The following is a 19,658-nucleotide window of genomic DNA, read 5'->3' as shown; positions in this document are numbered from 1 at the left end:
CTTAAAAATAATTTATCATTAATAATCATTTAGGACTAGCTAACTTCATAAATACCTATGTTTCAGGAACTAATTGTGGAACTGTGTTTTAGGACATTTTCACAGAGACTTAAGATGAACAACATACTAAGTAAAAGGCAAAGTTTTATTCCCAAATTTATGACTAGGCAAAAGAAGCAAATATGAATATTGCACTAAGGTTTGATTTTCATAAAAATGCTTTAAATTACTGAGAAAGGGAAATAAAAATAAAAGGAGAAAGTAAAATTTCACCTTTAAGAGAAGAATTCCATCGTAGCATAAAATTATACAATCTATGTTTCTTCCACTGTTTAGAAATCATGTCCATCTGGACACCTGAAGAAGCTATTAATGAGTTGGATGAAAAAACAAATATACATAAATTGTAAAGAGATGTACCAAAGTCTACAGCATAAAATCCTTTTTTGCTTTCATCTGCCTCAGACATTGGTGATGAATCTTTTCCCTACCATGAATTGAAAAACCTGTTTTCAGTGAGATATGCAGGCAAGTAAGTATTGTGGTTCATTAATGAAGAAAAAGAAGAGGAAAAATCTTTGAAAGCTGTTTCAGAGAACAAATTTTATTATGGCTGTTTTAGCAACTATTTATGCTAAATTCAAATCTATGTCCTGGACTAAATGAAAATGTCAGCATCTGTGTACTGTCTCTCCTCCAGTATCAAATTTAGCTTTCTTGACCAAAATCCCTTTGAAAAAACAAAATAAAATCAACAAAGTTATAAAAGGAAGTCATCCATCCACCCTTGGAGCTGCCATACGTCTTTTCTGCATATTGAGATACAGAGAGTTTCACTCTCCTCAGACTTCATTTGTCCTTAGTATATTTCATCTCCAAGAGACAGAATTCATGTAATTTTGCTCCCAGTAAATAGGCAGTGCTGGGCAGTCAGTTCTAATCCTTGAAAACAGGTCTGAATACTGTAGCAATATTCATATTGAGTAAGCCATCACACAGTGTCTTTTTTGTTGTTGTTGTTTCTGAGAGACTGCATTTCATCTTCAAATTAATAAGAATTATGTACAGAAGCCCTTCTTGTCCAAACCAATTTCCTCTTGTAGTTTTCTTTTCTGTTCAAATCCCTAGCCAGCAGTCATGCAGAGATAAAAACTCCTGAAGCTTCTCTGCTTTTTAAATTCAGTGGCATAGGCAACACTTCACAGACAGCATGTACAGCAAACATGCACAAAAGTGACTTGCTGTTGGATTGACACATTCTGTCCTGTAAATCAGCACAGAGAATTAGTGATCACACAGAAACTCATCCCTCTAGGAAAATATGACTTTCATTCAGATTTGTGTAAACATTCAAAAGTAAAATATACCAGAAAAATATACTTTTTCATCCTTCTCATGTTCCTTTCTTTCCCCCAAAGAAGTAAAAATGTAAAATCATTCCAGTACCTATAACCTATTTTTGAGTTGGACAATTTCCACCAAATTAACTTTAGTTCTTATATGTAGTTTTGAATGAACTCTCATAATCCAGTTCAAAAGACATATAGTAATTGTTTCTCTTCAGTGGGGTTATGTCAAGGTGTGATTGGCATGGTAGGCCTATTGTTTCTGGTTCTACACACATCCAAGTCTGATCATCTGGTATAAAATGGCATGTTGAATTGCTGACTTTGCTAGGATCTCTGTGGTCTTCAGGTATTATTACAGAACAGGGAAGATTTCACATAAGTTGTTGATTCAGATACCATATAATTATTTTGACAGTTGTTCATTGTGCACATTTCTGAACACATTTGGTTTAATGATAAAAAAATATTATGCAGTAATCTATTGCTTTGTTTGATTAGTTCGTTTTCAGTTTTTAATATTTCACTACCTTATGGAAACTCCTATACTGTCTTCTATTTTATAACTTAGCAGGTTGTTAAATTAACATTACTTATCATTAGCGCTTATATTAAAACTTGATTAATGTCATACAAGTTTAATTCTGACAATTTATTTATTATCCTACCTCTTTATGCTATCAAAATTCCAGTGGAAGCAGTGTGAAAATTTCTTATAGTAGGACTGCTAAGGCTGTTCACTATATGAAAGGGTACAGGCACTCCTTCCCCCCAAATAATTCAGCTTGCACAAATACATATAAGCATATCCATGCCATGTTGACAAAACACAGAGAGCTTGCACAGGGTAATTTTTTTCAATTGAGTAGACGTGGAATGAAAAATCAGCAGACATTTCATGCCACAACGAGTAGTGGTGTTCCAAATCCATTTCTCCAAAGAATTGATAAGGTTGAGAAACTTAACTGTTTTTAAATAAGTGAAAATATGATTATGTGAGAAAAATAAGAACTGGATCAACTGTGGAGAACCAAGAAATTTCCAAAACTTCTTGTCCTTGTTCTCAACTCCAGAGAAAACCATTCTGAAAGATGCATGTGAAGGAAATTTGCAGCCCCAGGTAACACCAGGGCAAAAGTTATGGAGAAAATTATTCTGAGAGTTACTGAAACGCTACTAAAGGGCGATTCAGTCTTTGGTCGTAGCCAACGTGGGAATCCAAAGCCGACATGAGGGAAAGGTCGTGCTTAACAAACCTAATTTTCTTTTATGACAAGGTCACCCCTCTAGTTGACCAAGAGAAGGCAGTTGATGTAATCTTTCTGGATTTCAGTAAAGCTTCGACATGGTTGCTCACAGTATCCTTGTGGACAAAATATCCAGCATAAAAAGCTAGAAAATTATATAATACTATGGGCGAACAGTTGGCTGAGGGGTCAGGTTCAAAGGATTATAGTAAATGGGGTTACATCAGGCTGGTGGCCAATCACAAGTGGGGTTCATTTTAGGGCCAGTTCTCTTCATGGTTTCCATAAATGACTTGGATGCAGGACTTGAAGATATGCTAAGCAACTTTGCAGATGATACTAAATTGGGAGAAGCTGTTGACTCCATTGAGGGTAGAGAGGCCTTGCAGAAAGATCTTAACAAATTAGAGAGCTGGGCAATCACTGACAATATGAAGATTAACAAGAGCAAGTACTGCATTCTGCACCTGGGACATGGCAACCCTAGCTATATGTACAGCCTGGGTGATGAGAGACTGCAAAGCAGTTCCTCAGAAAGCAATCTGGGAGTATTGGCGGCAAGTTCAATAAGAGCCAGCAGTGTGCCCTGTCAGCCAGAGGGGCCAATTGTGGGTTGCATCAGGCATGGCATTGCTAGTTGACAAAGGAAGTGATTGTCCCACTCTGCTCTGTGCTAGTGTGGCCTCATCGTAAGTGCTGTGTGCAGTTTGGGGCACCAAAATATAGGAAGGACGTAAAACCATTAGAGACAGTTCAAAGGAGGGCTATGCAGATCATTTCCAACTTAGTATATTCTATGACTCATTATTGTAGATGTAAAATATCCTTTGGTATTTTAGACAAGGAAATTAATGTCATTTCTGTCATCAGAACTAAAAGAAAAAAAAATATTTTAGTTACTTTATGCCATCAGTCATAGTAGTTTTGCCCTGAATAGATTTCAGATAATGTTTTGGTAAACAGCTATTAAAGATAGGTAAATCAGTACACAGATCTGATTAATATCTGGTTAATATTCTCCTTCTTGTGTCCCTAGTAAACCTGAGTGACCTGAGAAGACTCCATCTCGTTTTCTGGAAAGTAAGCTGATAGCTCCAGCCCATGCCATGAAACAGGATCATTTTATATTATTAAAATGGTTCATGGTTCAGTAAAATTCAGATGAGACATTGTTTAACAGATTCTGTAATGACATATTCTGGATCCATAGCTTATACTTTTAGAAATCTCTCGTGTTTGTCTCCATTTTTTCTTATATTATAAAGTACCATCAGAGAACCATGGAGGCACTTGGAAAAAAGTGAATACTTCAGTTCCAATATATTAATATCAGTTATCACTGAACTTGTCATAGCAGTTTTTAGGTCTCTCATTTCACATTTGTTTAACGAGGTAAGGTTCATCTGTAAGTACATTTAATAAGTGACTTGTTTCTTGTGGTTATAAACTCTATGGCCTGGCAAAGCTGCATAGTTCATTGTGTTAGAAGTTAGGGAGCAGAAGAAGAGGGACTCAAATCCTTTGTACAAAAATGCATGGAGAAAAGTGGGAAAGAAGCAATCTTTCCAGGCAATGTGAAAGAGAATGGAAATATAAATATAAAACCTTCTCAGAATTCGTATAATTCATAGAAATCATAGAATTGCTTGGGTTGCAAGGGACCTTAAAGGTCATCTAACTCCAACTCCCATGCCGTAGACAGGTATGCCACCCACTAGATCAGGTTGGCCAAGGTCCCATCTAGCCTGGCCTTGAATGCAGGGATGGGACATCCACAACTTGGCAACTTGTTCCAGTGCTTCACTATCCTCACATAGGAACCCTTCATATAAAATGTCGGTAAAAGTTGCTGGGGCAGCTGCTTTAAGCTGATTTTTTTTTTTTTTCTGACAACAGCAAACAAAGGCTGAGGTTACTGAAGGAGTAAAGGAGTTTTCAGATAAGGTTGGTCTTGAGATCTGACACTAGCTGACTCCAATACAAAGTAAAAGCAATTACCTCAGATTAGCCACTTCTCCTCCACACCTTAAACATAGGTGAGATGTTCAGACTTCTATCACAGAATCAGGTCAAAACTGTTGATGAACACCAAATAACAACTGTTGAAATTCGGGAGATGTCAGTGGATTCTCTAGAGGAAACAAGCAGCACTTAGTGGATTTCACATGGGCAGTGGTTTGAACAGTGAATTCCTGTATATGGAGAGGACACTGAGACAATGTTCATGAGGTTGTGATAGTTACAATGGCAAGTGAGAACCTTTCACATCTCATTTGAATTACTGTGCTTAATGGAAATTTGGGCCACTGTCTCAGCACTGCTATGAGCAAGAGGTCTCTATGGAGCACCAAACAGATAAGGCTTCCTCAGGGAACCAGAAGAGTCATTAAAGCAATTCAAGGGGATGAATGCTGCATAAACACAAAAAAAAAGAGTGTGAAAAACATCTTATTGTATTTCTCTGCTATGCAGACTGTCTTCAGAGAAAAAGAACAAAGTGGTTGTGCTCCTTTGAAACTAGGAAGAAAAACAAAGTCTAAAGCCAAATAATTTGCCTAGCATACAAGGTGGACAATGTCATCAACATGGAAAGGGTAGTTGTAAAGAAATTTAAGTGTGTGGAGTATAGCAAGACTACTCATACCTAGATGACCATGTAGTATCATCCAAGGCCAGTATTAAGGAACGACATCAGAAACACCATATTTGAGTACAGATGTAGCAGAATTAGAACTAATGAGGAAAATGTAATTAAGAAATTGTTGATTATTTAACAGGAGTTTGTACATAGAATGCCCATAGGAGGTGCAAAGGAGGCAAAAAGGTGAGTCCAGAAATAGAAGAAATGCAAAACAAGATTAAAAATCATGTAAAGAACAAAGGAGGTTGGATTAGCCAGTATGATTGCAGACAACTACGGCTGCAGACAGAGTCTTGAATCCAAGACACCAAAGCGAAAATTCCTTGGACTACCCACCCTATTAGATTAATTTCCAAACAAGTTGGAGTGGAAGGGTGGAGTAAATAAAGATAGACTTGAACCCTAATACTAAGAGTTGTAACGGTTGATGGTTGACGGGCTTGCAATTTGGTAGTAGTTATGATTTATTATATTTAATAACAATAATTTTCAGAATTAGAATTATGTATATTATGCAAAATTACTAACTGTAAATTCATAACAGTAGTGTGTTTATTAAAATCAGATTATTGATTTTAGATTTGGCTTATTTGTTTCTCTATAGTCTCTTGCTTAATCAATACATATTTTTGTCTTTATATAGTTACTCTCAAGCTTCCAATCTGAATGGGAAGAATCAGGCTTTGAAGTAAGACCAGTTTCTTCATCAGGAAGTCCAGCTATCTGCCAGTTCTGAATCACCTCTCAGCCCATCGGTCAGGAAGACAAATCATTTAGAATGTCTGGAGCTAAAAAATTAATCTCTCAGGAGATAAAAGATGAACCCTCTACAACCAATTCAGGTACAAGACTCGACAGCATTGGGTGCAGAGCAACAGGATAAAAAATCTATCCCAGAAATAATCAGGACATCAAGGATATGAAATGACCTGAGATAACAGATGAAAGCTTTTAGAGCACCAAACAAGGATACAAAAAGGAAAAATGCAGTAAACTGTATTCCCTTCTCCTTTATCACAGCAGTCGCCCCACCGCGTTTTTTTAAGGGCTGCACACTTGTCATGGAGAAAAGTCTAAAGAAGACTCATCAGACTATATATAATTAGGATGGAACAAGCAGTCATCTTCATATGGTGAGATGACAGACGTATAATTGTGATCTGGCCTAGTAACGTAGCAAACCTACAGAAAGCTATATGAATCTCTAGAACCTATCTGAAATTCTGAAAGCTTGGAAGGAGAAAGGAAAGATGTTTGTTACAATGGAAGTACATGTATGCTAGTTTCTTTCCATGAGGTCTGAAAAAAGAAAGAGGGCACAGACGACTGAAGCATGAAACATGCCTCAAGAAAAACAGAAACGAAAGGATCCTTTAGATGTTGGTTATTCTTAAAAGATTTTATGAGGCAAGAATTTTAGTCGTTGTATACAGTATTAGTTGTGCACAGAGGCTATCATCCTCTGAATTTGCCATGTGAATTATGAAGTCTAGGCACTCAGTCATTGACAGAGAGATAAATATGCTTGAAGGGAAAGCTGGTAAAGGAAGCATCTCAAAATACAGTATCCCAATGAAGAAGTAACTCTGCTAGTCATGATCTGCCTATTAGGTAATTTAAATTCCAGACCATGGCTCCCACTAGAAATGACCCAGCATGATAAGGAACCCTCATACAAGAATTTTGGAGTGTGCCTTTATTTATGTGCTCCAATCAGGAATTTTAAGACATCACTAAAATACTTCTGGCTTCTACCAGGCAGATGAAATGACACTGCTTCTAGAAACAAAGCAGTCATCTTTTGAAATGGCTTATGAAACTTTTCTTAACTTTTAACTTTTAGGGAACCCATAGAAAGGATACCAGATGAAATGGACTGAATATAATACAGAAGTAGATAACTTCCCAGTGCAGACTGAAAGGCAGGTGATGAAAGTCAACACCAGAACTTGGCTTCCTAAGAGCAATTAGTAAGTCATCACTTACATGTAGATAAAACTGTGAATGGAAGGAAGGCATGATGAAAAGATTAAAGTCTACTGAAGGTAACAGAGAGTCTGATGTTGGAACATACCCCTCTACACTGTTGGCTTAGTTGCTCTTAGACTTGCCAGACAACTAGACAGCTTATACATGAGTCCTCCCTAGCTTCATGCACTGGTGCTGGTTTTTACAAATCCTGTAAAACTGTCACAATTCTTATATTAGATTGGCAAAAAGGATTACCCAGAATTCTGTATACAGGTATCAACATCAGTAATGGAAAAATGAAAACAGTGCAAAATAGTGGAAGTCGAAATTAAAGACTCTAATACAAAAGAGTTAGAAGTGTAAAATGTAATTTTAAAGTCAGTCAACATGGTTTCAAGAAATACAATTTTTTTTTTTTTTTTTTTTGATCTTTGCAAGGAAATCTGTCACCCTTTGCTTGGGAGCTGCATTTATGTTTCGGTCCTTGCTGTTGTTGACCCCTACCTTCTTTCTTGACTTATGACCCGCTTTATCTCTCTGGACTTACCCAACAGTCACAGGGCTGTGGCTTACACTGGTACTGTCACTGAATTTGTTGCACTCGCCTCTCTGGGGTACTGAGGGTCTGTGTCCTGTGTGGGTGAAGGCACGGCCAGCAGTGCTGTCATCCTTGTCTCCTAGCTCCCTGAACTCACTGATGTAGCTGGTCCTGCTGCTCCCTGACATGTTGTACAAATTGTTGTTAGCCAGTTTGCCTAGAGTTTTGCTCCTGGTGTGGTGCTGTTGTTGAAATTAGACTTCTATTGTCTAGTTTCTCTAAAATTATGTAGGTTCTATTGTCTTCTTTGCTTATTAAAATGTCTAGGTAAGCACTTCCTTCAAGATCACACACTATCAGGAAAAAATGAGATTTTGTTTTCTTTTTCTTTTTCCTTTTTTTTTTTTTTTGTTAGTTTTCATCTTTCGTCAAAAGCTACAGATGTTCAATATATTACGGTTATTCTTGCTACTGTTGTGTCCTCTATTGCAGCTATAATTAAAAGAATTTCTTGTGGGGGTTAAAGAAGGAAAAAAATTGAGGGATAAAGGGAAAGCAAAAATAATATCTAGACATGAATAATATAAATGAATCAACAAGCAAGGAAAATAGATAGACGGATAGATAGATAGACAGATAGATAAACTAACTGTATGCAGTACTTTGTTTTAATGTAATCAGTACAATCTATGGGCTGTCATCATGGGCAATTCCTATCTAGGCAAGCAACTTTCCTCTGAATAAGCAGGCTATTGATGTCCTTGCTGCCCAAAATACAGCTACTGAGGTGGCCCCTGGCAGTGTAGTAAGGGCTAAAGACCTGCTGGAGGCAAACTGTACTGCTTAATATTGTTATTCTCTGTCTCTTGTCTTTGGAGACACCAATCAATGAGGATTACTTTGATACCATAAGCTCAGTATTATTGTACATTAATGCACTAATGGTACTGTATCATCTTTTTATGTCCTCAGGCAGCACTGGAGATCTACAGCTATACAGAAATAAATTAGAAGTGAAATTTGGATACAAAACTAAACAAAAGGCAAAAACAAACAAACAAAACACACACACACACACACAAACAACATCAACAACAACAACAAAATCCAAACAGAAGATAGACCAAGCTAGCTACAAACAACAGACACAGCAGAGGAAAATAAACCACACACCTAGCATTTAAAAGAATCTCACAAGAGAGACAGATTTAAGAGTGCCAGTCCTATTACGTGATCTACTTCAAGGCATCCAAGGTGACAAGCTCAGTGGGAGACCCTGAATAGAACTGTATTTTATATTGTTATTCCCTTTTTTCCTCCAAACAGCAGAAGTTTTAGAGGAAAGTAAACTGGGAAAAAAAAAAAAAAAAAGTTTGAGAAACTCAGACATTTATCCTGAATCTCTGGGACCAAATTTTTTCCCAAATAATTTCATAGGTACCGCAGTATATTTTGCAGAATATGCTTAGATGGCAGCATAATTAATCTACTAGCCAAGAACTGTAACTGCTATTTGCCTGCTGTGTTCTTCACTCTGTGATGACTTGATATACACAGAGACTTCTGCATGTAAAAACAGTAGCTGTGTTTGGCTCTGTGTGGTCACTAACGCTCATTGTACTGAGGGGCTCCAGTCACATCTAACCAAAACAAAACATGGTTAATGTTTTACAGATTTAAAAAATCCTGTCAGTCAATCCAATCTCAGAATGATCTTACAGCTGTGGAAAGCACAGTACAGAGTGCCATGCATTTTCAAAGATGCGCACAGGATAAAGTCATGCACTCGTATAATAGTAAACCAGCAGTACCACTTCATGCATGGAAGCCAGGCTGAGATCAGTATCTTTCAAAAACCTATAAAAGTTTTACAGGCTGGCATTTATTCTTGAATATATCTTCATTATTTATGCCTAACAGAGCCACTAAATTATGCAGTCATGATGCTACATGCAAGTCACTTTGCTATCTCTTTCTTAAATAAAAGAGTCTGTCTTCCAGCAGCATATGTAGTGAATTTCTGCATCTGAGTCAGGCCACATAAAAACGCAGTACTTTATCTTGCACCTGAGCTTCTGACTTATGTTGCTGGATAAGCACATCATCAAACACAGACTGCATGCTGTTATACTTAGGTGCTTCCCTTTACCGCAATTGTTTTCCAACTTTCAAAATTAACAGCACTAATTATTCCCCCCAAGGTCTCTTCTGAACATACAAAATGTACAGTACTCATTCCCATATGGTTGCTTATGATCCACAGCAAAGTGGACCCTAAATGTCTCCCTGGCAGTTGAACACTTCCGATGTGTATGTGCATGACTGGAGTTACTGATACTGCCATCTCTAGTGACAACAGTTCACAAAGGGGAATTTGAAAATCCTAGTATCTAGCACTTATTCAAAAGAAAACTTTTCCTGACATAAATAAACAAACAAATAAATACAAGGTGAACACTTCTTGAAGGAAAAGAGGGAACACATACCAAATGCTTTAAAATTCCGTTTAAAAAGTCCCAAGAGAGAACAAAAACTCCCTTTTCCTTATCTATGCTAGTGTTCCTTCTAACCTGCTGTGTGTTTGATACATTAGTAATTTCTTTTGAAACAGAGACTCTGCAACTGAGATTACAGCTTTTATAATACTCTAATAAGAAAAGTTTTCGAAATTTCTTTATAAACTTTAAAAAATATTATTCTAGTTTCTCAGATATCATTTTGCTCTTTTTCAGTTAATTTCTTAGCACTGCTATGCTTTAATTTCTGGGGAAATATGAATGGGTTCTGAGCCATTTACCTATTAAGACCAATAGGCTGAAACTGTGAGCCATTTCCAGAGATGCACTCTTTGTCTTAGTAGGCTTATCAAGGAGTACACAAAAACCTTCACCATTGTGAAGAAACTTTTGCTTCCAGGAACAGTTCAGTGAGAAAATCACTGTGGGAAAAAAAAAAAAAAAAAAAAAAAAAAAAAAAAAAAAAAAAAAAAAAGTTTGATCTTTTTCCCATTAAATATCATCACTGTTCTAATCAGTCAAATTCCTGCAATGGTTATCTAGGAAGCAACAGGAAGGATTGTTTTAAATCAGTCCTGAAATTGTGCTAGTATGCATGGAACCTGGTATGTTAAATCCTCAATAGTGAATTTAAATATTGTCTGCTGACTTAGCTAGCATTCTGGTTGTGAAGCTGATGTTTCAACACCATTAATGGGTTTCTGCTTAAAACAAACAAGCAAAAAGTTTTATGTGATGAAATTTAAGTAAGTCACTTGGATGTTTATGTTCATACGTCATGCCCTTGAAAAAAAATAATATTTCCCAGTGACAGATAGAATTTGTAGTATTGTTTTAAGAGAAAGCAAAACAGGAGACATTTTTAATCTTTCTTAAGAAATATACCATATTTACACTATAATAGGATCTAGAAATCTTGATATGGAAGTACAGTAGTAACTTGATATAACAGAGAGCGACAGGTAGAGGTCAGATAGCATGTCAAACCCAAGTAAACTTCTCTGACACTTGTCATCACAGGTGTGAGAAAATTGGCATGTTCATTTATACCACATTAACATCTGTTGCCACAGTCCTTAGGAAAAAAAAAAATATATATATATATATAGATCAGTGTATGAAGCTGTATGATTGTATGTGACAACTTAGAAAACATTTGTCAGCTTTAGTCATTGTCCTATACATAGCATGAAATTTACAGAGCAGAAGTTGAAGCATCACATGCTGCTGATTCGGGTCCTGGTATTTATTGCAAGTAGTGAGGAAAAAAAAATAAAAAATAAAGCAGAGCTAGAGCAACAGCAAACAATGAAATAAAAAGGAAGACATGCAAAGCATTTAAGCCTCATGACAACTGGGAGTCTGGAATTGTAATGGCACTTTTTGATGTGTATGCTGGTGATCCTCAGGGTAATAAAGTTCTTTCTCTCCTCTTTTTATTTTTATTCTTAAACTGTTGGGTTTATCACTTCCATTTTAGAACCTACTGTGCCCTGAACATGACTCACTTTTTGCTATTCTTAGAACAAGCTCAGGTAAAATACCCATGAGATGACAAAGTCTTAAACATGGGCTTTCACGAACAGTAGAACCATGTAGGGCTGAAAAAGATGCTTGTTTCACTCCAACAACAGACATGGTGAGAAACCTCAGTTTTGGTTTCTGAACCCTTTCCAGGGTAGTCAGACCTTATCACTGAGAGATGATGAAATAATGGTAGGGGAAAAAAAAAAAAAAAAGGTAGAGGGGGGTAAAACTGACCTTGGTTAAACTGCACACATTGGCTTGACAGATCTCTGCAGACTGTTCAAAACATTTTGTTTTATTCCAGCTTGGCTGCCCCTTCAGAACCCTTTGTGAAAAATTGGTGGTCATTCATTTAGAAACATTTCCAGACATTGACTCAGAATTGTTGTCTTAAAATATGTCTAAACAAATGGGGTGGTTGTGTGCACGGCAAGAAGATGATGGTTTTCTTCTGGATACTTTGTGATGTGATAATGAGTTGCTTTTTTTGTAATGGGCCATAGTACCATGTAGGTATGAGAATTTCACACACCAGCAAATTTCAAAGAACTGTTTTCAGTATTCCAGGAAATTAAGTGATAGAATAAGGCTTTTTACTCAGTGTGCATTCTCTGCTCCCACACTGTACACCTCTAATGCAATTTACCAGAGAATTAAGCATAAGATGTGATTTATCCCACCAACCTAATATTTCACGTCAGTCAGTGGGGCGACTGCTTTTACAACTTAGCTTTATAATGCCATTATAGTTGAGCACACTTCTTCTTCAGCACTATGCTTAAGGGAGTCTCTCTTTGATATGCACGTGTAGCTTTGATTAACTGCAAGGTCTGAATTTTTCTGTGGTGCAAGCTCCCTGTTGTCAATAGAGCTAAAGCAGGGTTCATTGGCCCTCATGAACTTTTACGGTCAGCTTTTAGAGAAAAACATAAGCCAAAGGGACATACATTTTTACAACTCCTGCTCACAACAGAAATCAGAGGAAAATGAGGTTATATTAACCACTTTCTTTTTCAGAGTGTCATGCTTTACAGCAAAAGTTTTGCCTTTTACTTTGGCATACGCAAACTAAATTTAATGATTTTCTCATATTAAATGGGTAAAATTTATATTTGAACTGGTGTTTGATCTCCATGTAACTTAGATTTCATTAGGGAAAAACACGATTACATTAACACAGAAAGAGAAAGAACATTCAGTACCCATTACCTATTGTCAGTGTGGTTGTAGGCAGTGTTTTCTTTCTTTCTTTCTTTCTTTCTTTCTTTCTTTCTTTCTTTCTTTCTTTCTTTCTTTCTTTCTTTCTTTCTTTCTTTCTTTCTTTCTTTCTTTCTTTCTTTCTTTCTTTCTTTCTTTCTTTCTTTCTTTCTTTCTTTCTTTCTTTCTTTCTTTCTTTCTCTCCTCTCCTCTCCTCTCCTCTCCTCTCCTCTCCTCTCCTCTCCTCTCCTCTCCTCTCCTCTCCTCTCCTCTCCTCTCCTCTCCTCTCCTCTCCTCTCCTCTCCTCTCCTCTCCTCTCCTCTCCTCTCCTCTCCTCTCCTCTCCTCTCCTCTCCTCTCCTCTCCTCTCCTCTCCTCTCCTCTCCTCTCCTCTCCTCTCCTCTCCTCTCCTCTCTTTTTTTTTTTTTATCATATTCTGTGGAAACAAAGATTACACCTACTTTGATTACTCTACTTGAAAAAGTTGATTTTTTTATGGAAATGACTCCATTTTTATTTTCATTTTTTTTAAGGGCAGGAGTAGAACTGGCTCTTTTTATTTTCTATTTACAAATCTGCCCAGATTTATCTTCACAACTATTACAGGCTTCACCTTGAGACTCTTTTCTGATCTCTCATGCACCATGACATTTTACATTGTAAAGTAAAGGTAATACATTTTGTAGATTGCTGTAATATTGTTGTGGTACTGAAGATGACTTCAACACACTGTTGACATTCAAAAAGGATGGGAAGTTTCCATACTGTCCATGCTCCAATCATTTTTTTAATCATTACTGCAGCCCTATCTCCTTTTATGTGTGTTATGGTTTACTTTCTAAAAGCTGTCTAGAGTATATTGGAATGGGATGAAAAATAGCAGTGTGCTGGTCATGAATTTCCCACAGATCAGAACCTAACTGCAAGTAGTTAAGAATATCAATTTCAGGCTATTTTGCTACTGAACCTTAAAGGACTAAAGTACTTGCTTACAGAGTCTGATAACACACAGTAAAACTGAAGGTAACTATGTGTATGAAATCTTTATTTTTATCAATACAACTGCAAACAAACAAACAAAAAAGCTAAATTTTGCAGAATACTTTCTTTAGTATAGATATATCTGTCCAAGGTCTCAAGTACACAAATATCTTAATACCTTATTAAGAATTAAAGAGGTGACACAACCTGATTTTGGGGAGCGGGGGGAGATAGCAGCTGGTATAAAGGTCTAGGTAAAATCTGAAAGGATTTTGAGAAATTTCATAGTCCATGTTCTTTAGGAAGTCTGAGTTGTTTATGAAAACTATCTTATTGGCATTATATTTAGGAAATAAGTAATTATAAAATTTGACAAGTATAAAAATAAATTATCTTCCTATGTTTTAGGAAGAGCTAATTTAAATTAGAGATCATGGCACAAAAAAAAACCCATATTCCATAAAACATATTCCAAAAAACATTTTCCATAGTAATATTTTATAAGATCACTTAAAACTGTGAAAACAGTTTATTATCATAAATGTAAAAATAATATTTAGAGGACCCATTAAATTAAATAAAAGACATTAAGAAGAAAAACTGAAAGAATAAAAGAAGAAAAGCAACAGGAAGTGGAAGAAGTAGAATTAAAATATAAGAATGAAATGGAGAAAAAAGAGAGAAGAATAGAATTAAAAAAAAAAAAAAAAAGGAAAGAAAAAAAAAATGACTGGAATATAAGCAAAGAGAAAGTGGGAGTTAAAGTGTTTTTTTTTTTTTTTTTTTTTTTTTTTTTTTTTTTTCCCTAGTTTTCTTTATATACTGTGTACTGTGTGAGAAAACTGCTGGAGACAGGTTGGTTCTACCCAGCAACTGTTTTGCTGCTAAATCCCATTTGCTAAGGGATGCCCAGGAATGAGGGAATGGCTCTCTACCTCCCACTCTTCCCAGAAACCTGTCCAGCTTGCCTAAAGCTGATAGGAGGATGTATTCCTAGTTAGGTAAAAAGAGGAGTATGTGCGGGTAGGTTTAGTAAGGAAGAAAATCTTTACTGGGAGGATGGTAAGGTACTGGAATGGATTAACCAGAGAATATATGGATGCCCTATTCCTGGAAGTGTTCAAGGCCAGGCTGGATGGGGTTTTGGGCAACCGGCTCTGGTGAGAGGTGTCTCTACTCATGGAGGACGGGTGTATGGGAGGTGGGGGGTGGAACTAGGTAATCTCTAAGGTCCCTTCCAACCCAAATAATTCTGTGATATTGTGATCTGGCATTGCAGCTGAACAGGGATATTCTGTTCTTACCCAAGAGTAAGAAGAGCCTATAATTCATTTTGATAGAAATAGATAATGGTCACAAGCAAGTGGAGTGGAGACAAGGGGAATGAGAATAAAATACAGAATGCCAAGACAAAAAGGAAAACAACAAAGACAAAATGACAAAACATTAGGAGCACCAATACTTTTTATTTACAGAAATTCACATGAACCTGAGAATACTAAAATGTTAGACAGAAGAAAAACTTGTTTTCCTTAAAGGGATAAGATTATGTGAATGTATAAACAAAAGCCTTGAAAAGCTGTCCCCTTACTGTGTATTTTATTTTACGAAATAACTGTGGGACTTTCAAATATACGTACAAACTGAACAACATAATTTCAAATGGCCTCTGAAATTGATAAAGAATTGTACAATACATTATTATTTTATGTTATTTCTCTCATTTTCCAGCTTCATTGGATTTTAACAAAAACCTTTTAAATGCAATGATAGCATAATGGCGCAGTATGGATGTCAAAGTCTTTAAACCCCAGTCATCCCTCCCACATGGAAAATGACATCTTAAAAAAACACCTCAATTAAATGTTTCAACTAAATATAATACTGGTTTTCCATATCCATTCTTCAATAGGAGTCAACTTTACATCTTTCCAGGGCTTACTGGAGAGAGGAAGAAGTACCCTAAAATGAGGCAAAACTGAACTCCTTGCTGTGATGCTTCATACAGACAGAAAAGCATGCTCTGCTTTCTGAATAGTGAGCACGTTGCATTTCTTTGCATCCCTGCAGGAATTTTATGTGATTTCATTGGTGGTTTAAGGAACCCAAACTGTAATCCCCAAATCTCTATATCCTTGTTTCTCTAGAGCTAGAAGACATACATTTATTAACAAAGACTACACATTAGTCAAGACACACTGGGATGAACGTAGGATCATGGCATTTGCTCTAAAACATGTCCTTTACTGGTAGTGGTTAGGTAAGTTTGACATGTAAAATAATGGGTGCGCATCTGGAGACAGCATTTATATCGTGGTCAGTATTAACCTTCCTACCTGCTTGAAAAGGAAATTGGGAAGCAGAAATGTAACCCAGAGATGCAGGCATCTGGTTCAAGGTGCTGAATCTCAGAGAAATGTGCAATGCCCTAATTCTAATCTAACTCAGTGGGAGCTTCCAGTAAACAAGAGGTGTTTAAGCAGGAGTGCCAGGTGTTGACTCATGACCTTGATTTTCTTGTAAAGTCTAATAGTCACATCGGTGTTTTTCGATCTTCTGTTTCACCTTACTTCCATGTCAGCATGGTTATTTATTTTCTGTGACATCAGCATTACTGAAGTTTTATTAAAAACATTGTCTAAAATCTGAAACTTTCTACGAAAGTTACAATTCTTATTATAATGAAATTATTTCCAGTGACATTTTACCTGAGAGGGGATTTAATTTTAAGACAATTGCATGATAATCAAGAGAAAATATCATTTTCCCAGATTAGCTTTGTTTTATGAATTCAAAAATGGCTGGATTGTGGCATTTGAAAAGGCAGGTACAACCAACATTTAGATAGCTTCCTTCTCTGTTTCCAGTTTGAACCTCTATGGAGTTACTAGCACTGCTATTTTTCTTTTTCCTTCCCTTCCCCTTCCCCTTCCCCTTCCCCTTCCCCTTCCCCTTCCCCTTCCCCTTCCCCTTCCCCTTCAGATCACTTTTCTTTCTTTCTTTCTTTCTTTCTTTCTTTCTTTCTTTCTTTCTTTCTTTCTTTCTTTCTTTCTTTCTTTCTTTCTTTCTTTCTTTCTGTCTTTCTGTCTTTCTGTCTTTCTGTCTTTATGTCTTTATGTCTTTCTTTATGTCTTTCTTTATGTCTTTCCTTCCTTCCTTCCTTCCTTCCTTCCTTCCTTCCTTCCTTCCTCCTTTCCTTTCCTTTCCTTTCCTTTCCTTTCCTTTCCTTTCCTTTCCTTTCCTTTCCTTTCCTTTCCTTTCCTTTCCTTTCCTTTCCTTTCCTTTCCTTTCCTTTCCTTTCCTTTCCTTTCCTTTCCTTTCCTTTCCTTTCCTTTCCTTTCCTTTCCTTTCCTTTCCTTTCCTTTCCTTTCCTTTCCTTTCCTTTCCTTTCCTTTCCTTTCCTTTCCTTTCCTTTCCTTTCCTTTCCTTTCCTTTCCTTTCCTTTCCTTTCCTTTCCTTTCCTTTCCTTTCCTTTTCTTTTCTTTTCTTTCCTTTTCTTTTCTTTTCTTTTCTTTTCTTTTCTTTTCTTTTCTTTTCTTTTCTTTTCTTTTCTTTTCTTTTCTTTTCTTTTCTTTTCTTTTCTTTTCTTTTCTTTTCTTTTCTTTCCGCTTCCTCGTCCTCTTCCTCTTCTTCCTCTTCTTCTTTCTTTGTTCTTTTTCAAGAAAAAGTGACCATTTCAGAAGGAGATGAAGGAAACTCAGCATCCACTTTTAAGAAACATTGGTTGTAGATGGATCCTCAGCTTTGAGAAATTACAGCCTGATTGAATCCCACAAGCTAAAATCCATTTCAGGAAAGGTTGCTTTACTTTTCCCGAAAGAGACTTCTCCAGTAATGCTATTTGGATAATACCTCAGTTCAAAGTGTAATATTATAATAAAATTATCTGGGTATTAAATCTGTTAATCCCTTCCAACCTATGAGCAAAAAAAAATGCCATAGCAAGGACATGAATTTCATTTAATGGCTAACTTAAAAGCTGCTTCCAATAAACTAGTTGGTAAGTGGGAAATAAAATAAATAAGAGCTAGGAGAAAATTGGCCCAAATAAATTCCCTTGTCTCTTGTTAGGAAGTCTTTGTTCCAGATGTAGTATCAAAAACCAACAAACAATGTAGGCATGGGAAATGTAATGTTGGGTCAGAGATCTGTATCTAGCTGTTCTGAAGAATTGACCAAAAAGATCTTTGTGTAGTAGAGAATAAATTATACCAAATATGATAAGGATGTTCTGCACCTCTATGAACTATATAATCCCATGGAAAATTTGCTTCCAAAGTGATTGTTATATCTTAACAGTGCATGCTTGCAGCCCAGATGGCCAACTGCAACCTGGGCTGCATCAAAAGAGGAGTGGTCAGCAGGTTGAGGGAGGTGATTCTGCCCCTCTGCTCTGCCAGATTTAGATTAGAGGTTAGGAGGAAATTCTTCACTCAGAGGGTGGTGAGGCACTGGAACAGGTCACCCAGAGTGGTTGTGAATGCCCCATCCCTGGAGGTGTTCAAAGCCAAGCCTTGGGCAACCTGATCTAGTGCGTAGCATCTCTGCCCATGGCAGGGGGGTTGGAACTAGATGATCTTTCAGCTCCCTTCCAACCTAAGCCATTCTATGATTCTTTGATTATATGATCTGCCCTCCTCAGAACTGTTTAGTTGCCGGTCATATCAGACTTCGGTTCCACAGCTGTCTGATCACCATTTTATTAGAACACAAAAATTTAGTGTGGGTAGCTAATTTAAATAGATTACTTCAATGACCTTTTGATAAAAAGAAAAAGCTTAATGAATACAAAAATAATTTCAAAGTCAGGTTTTGCTCCTGTGATGTTAGGTATTGTATAATAAGAAAATTATTAATGATATGGTGCACAAGAAATGCAAGACACCTCCCACACCACTGCGTCTGTTACAGAATTTAGAATATATTTTATCTTTAGTATTGCACCACCTAAACATTTTGAAACACATTTCAAAATTAGGTTAGCATAGAAGAGTGCAAGTAGGATTAATAACTCACCAACTGGATACTAAATCCTAAATAAAAATACCGATAGACATCAATCCTAGAGTATGTTAGAAAAGTTTAGATATTTTGCAGAGATTTTTGAAATTCTAAGAATCATTGGCTATCAGAAAAGAAAAGAAAAGAAAAGAAAAGAAAAGAAAAGAAAAGAAAAGAAAAGAAAAGAAAAGAAAAGAAAAGAAAAGAAAAGAAAAGAAAAGAAAAAAGAGAAAAAAAAAGGAAGGGAAGGGAAGGGAAGGGAAGGGAAGGGAAGGGAAGGGAAGGGAAGGGAAGGGAAGGGAAGGGAAGGGAAGGGAAGGGAAGGGAAGGGAAGGGAAGGGAAGGGAAGGGAAGGGAAGGGAAGGGAAGGGAAGGGAAGGGAAGGGAAGGGAAGGGAAGGGAAGGGAAGGGAAGGGAAGGGAAGGGAATATTTAATGTGATAAAATAAATGCTCCTGCAACATGTATGAAATACAGATGGAAATAGTTGTTGATATAGGTATGATATTTTTTCACTGAACATTATTTTGCAAATTCTTTTAGGGTGATTTAATTAAAGTTTATTTCTGAAATGAATTATACTATTGCAAAACAAATAGAAGTTCTGAGAGACTTCAGTTTTAAGTATAACAGGACAACAGTCCCAGACGTGGTCATTAAATATTATAGCTATTCCTTTACAGCACAACTATTTG

The sequence above is a fragment of the Anas platyrhynchos genome, chromosome 2, assembly GCF_047663525.1.
Source record: "Anas platyrhynchos isolate ZD024472 breed Pekin duck chromosome 2, IASCAAS_PekinDuck_T2T, whole genome shotgun sequence".
NCBI classification, from domain to species: Eukaryota; Metazoa; Chordata; class Aves; order Anseriformes; family Anatidae; genus Anas; species Anas platyrhynchos.
Note: the sequence above shows the minus strand (reverse complement) of the source record.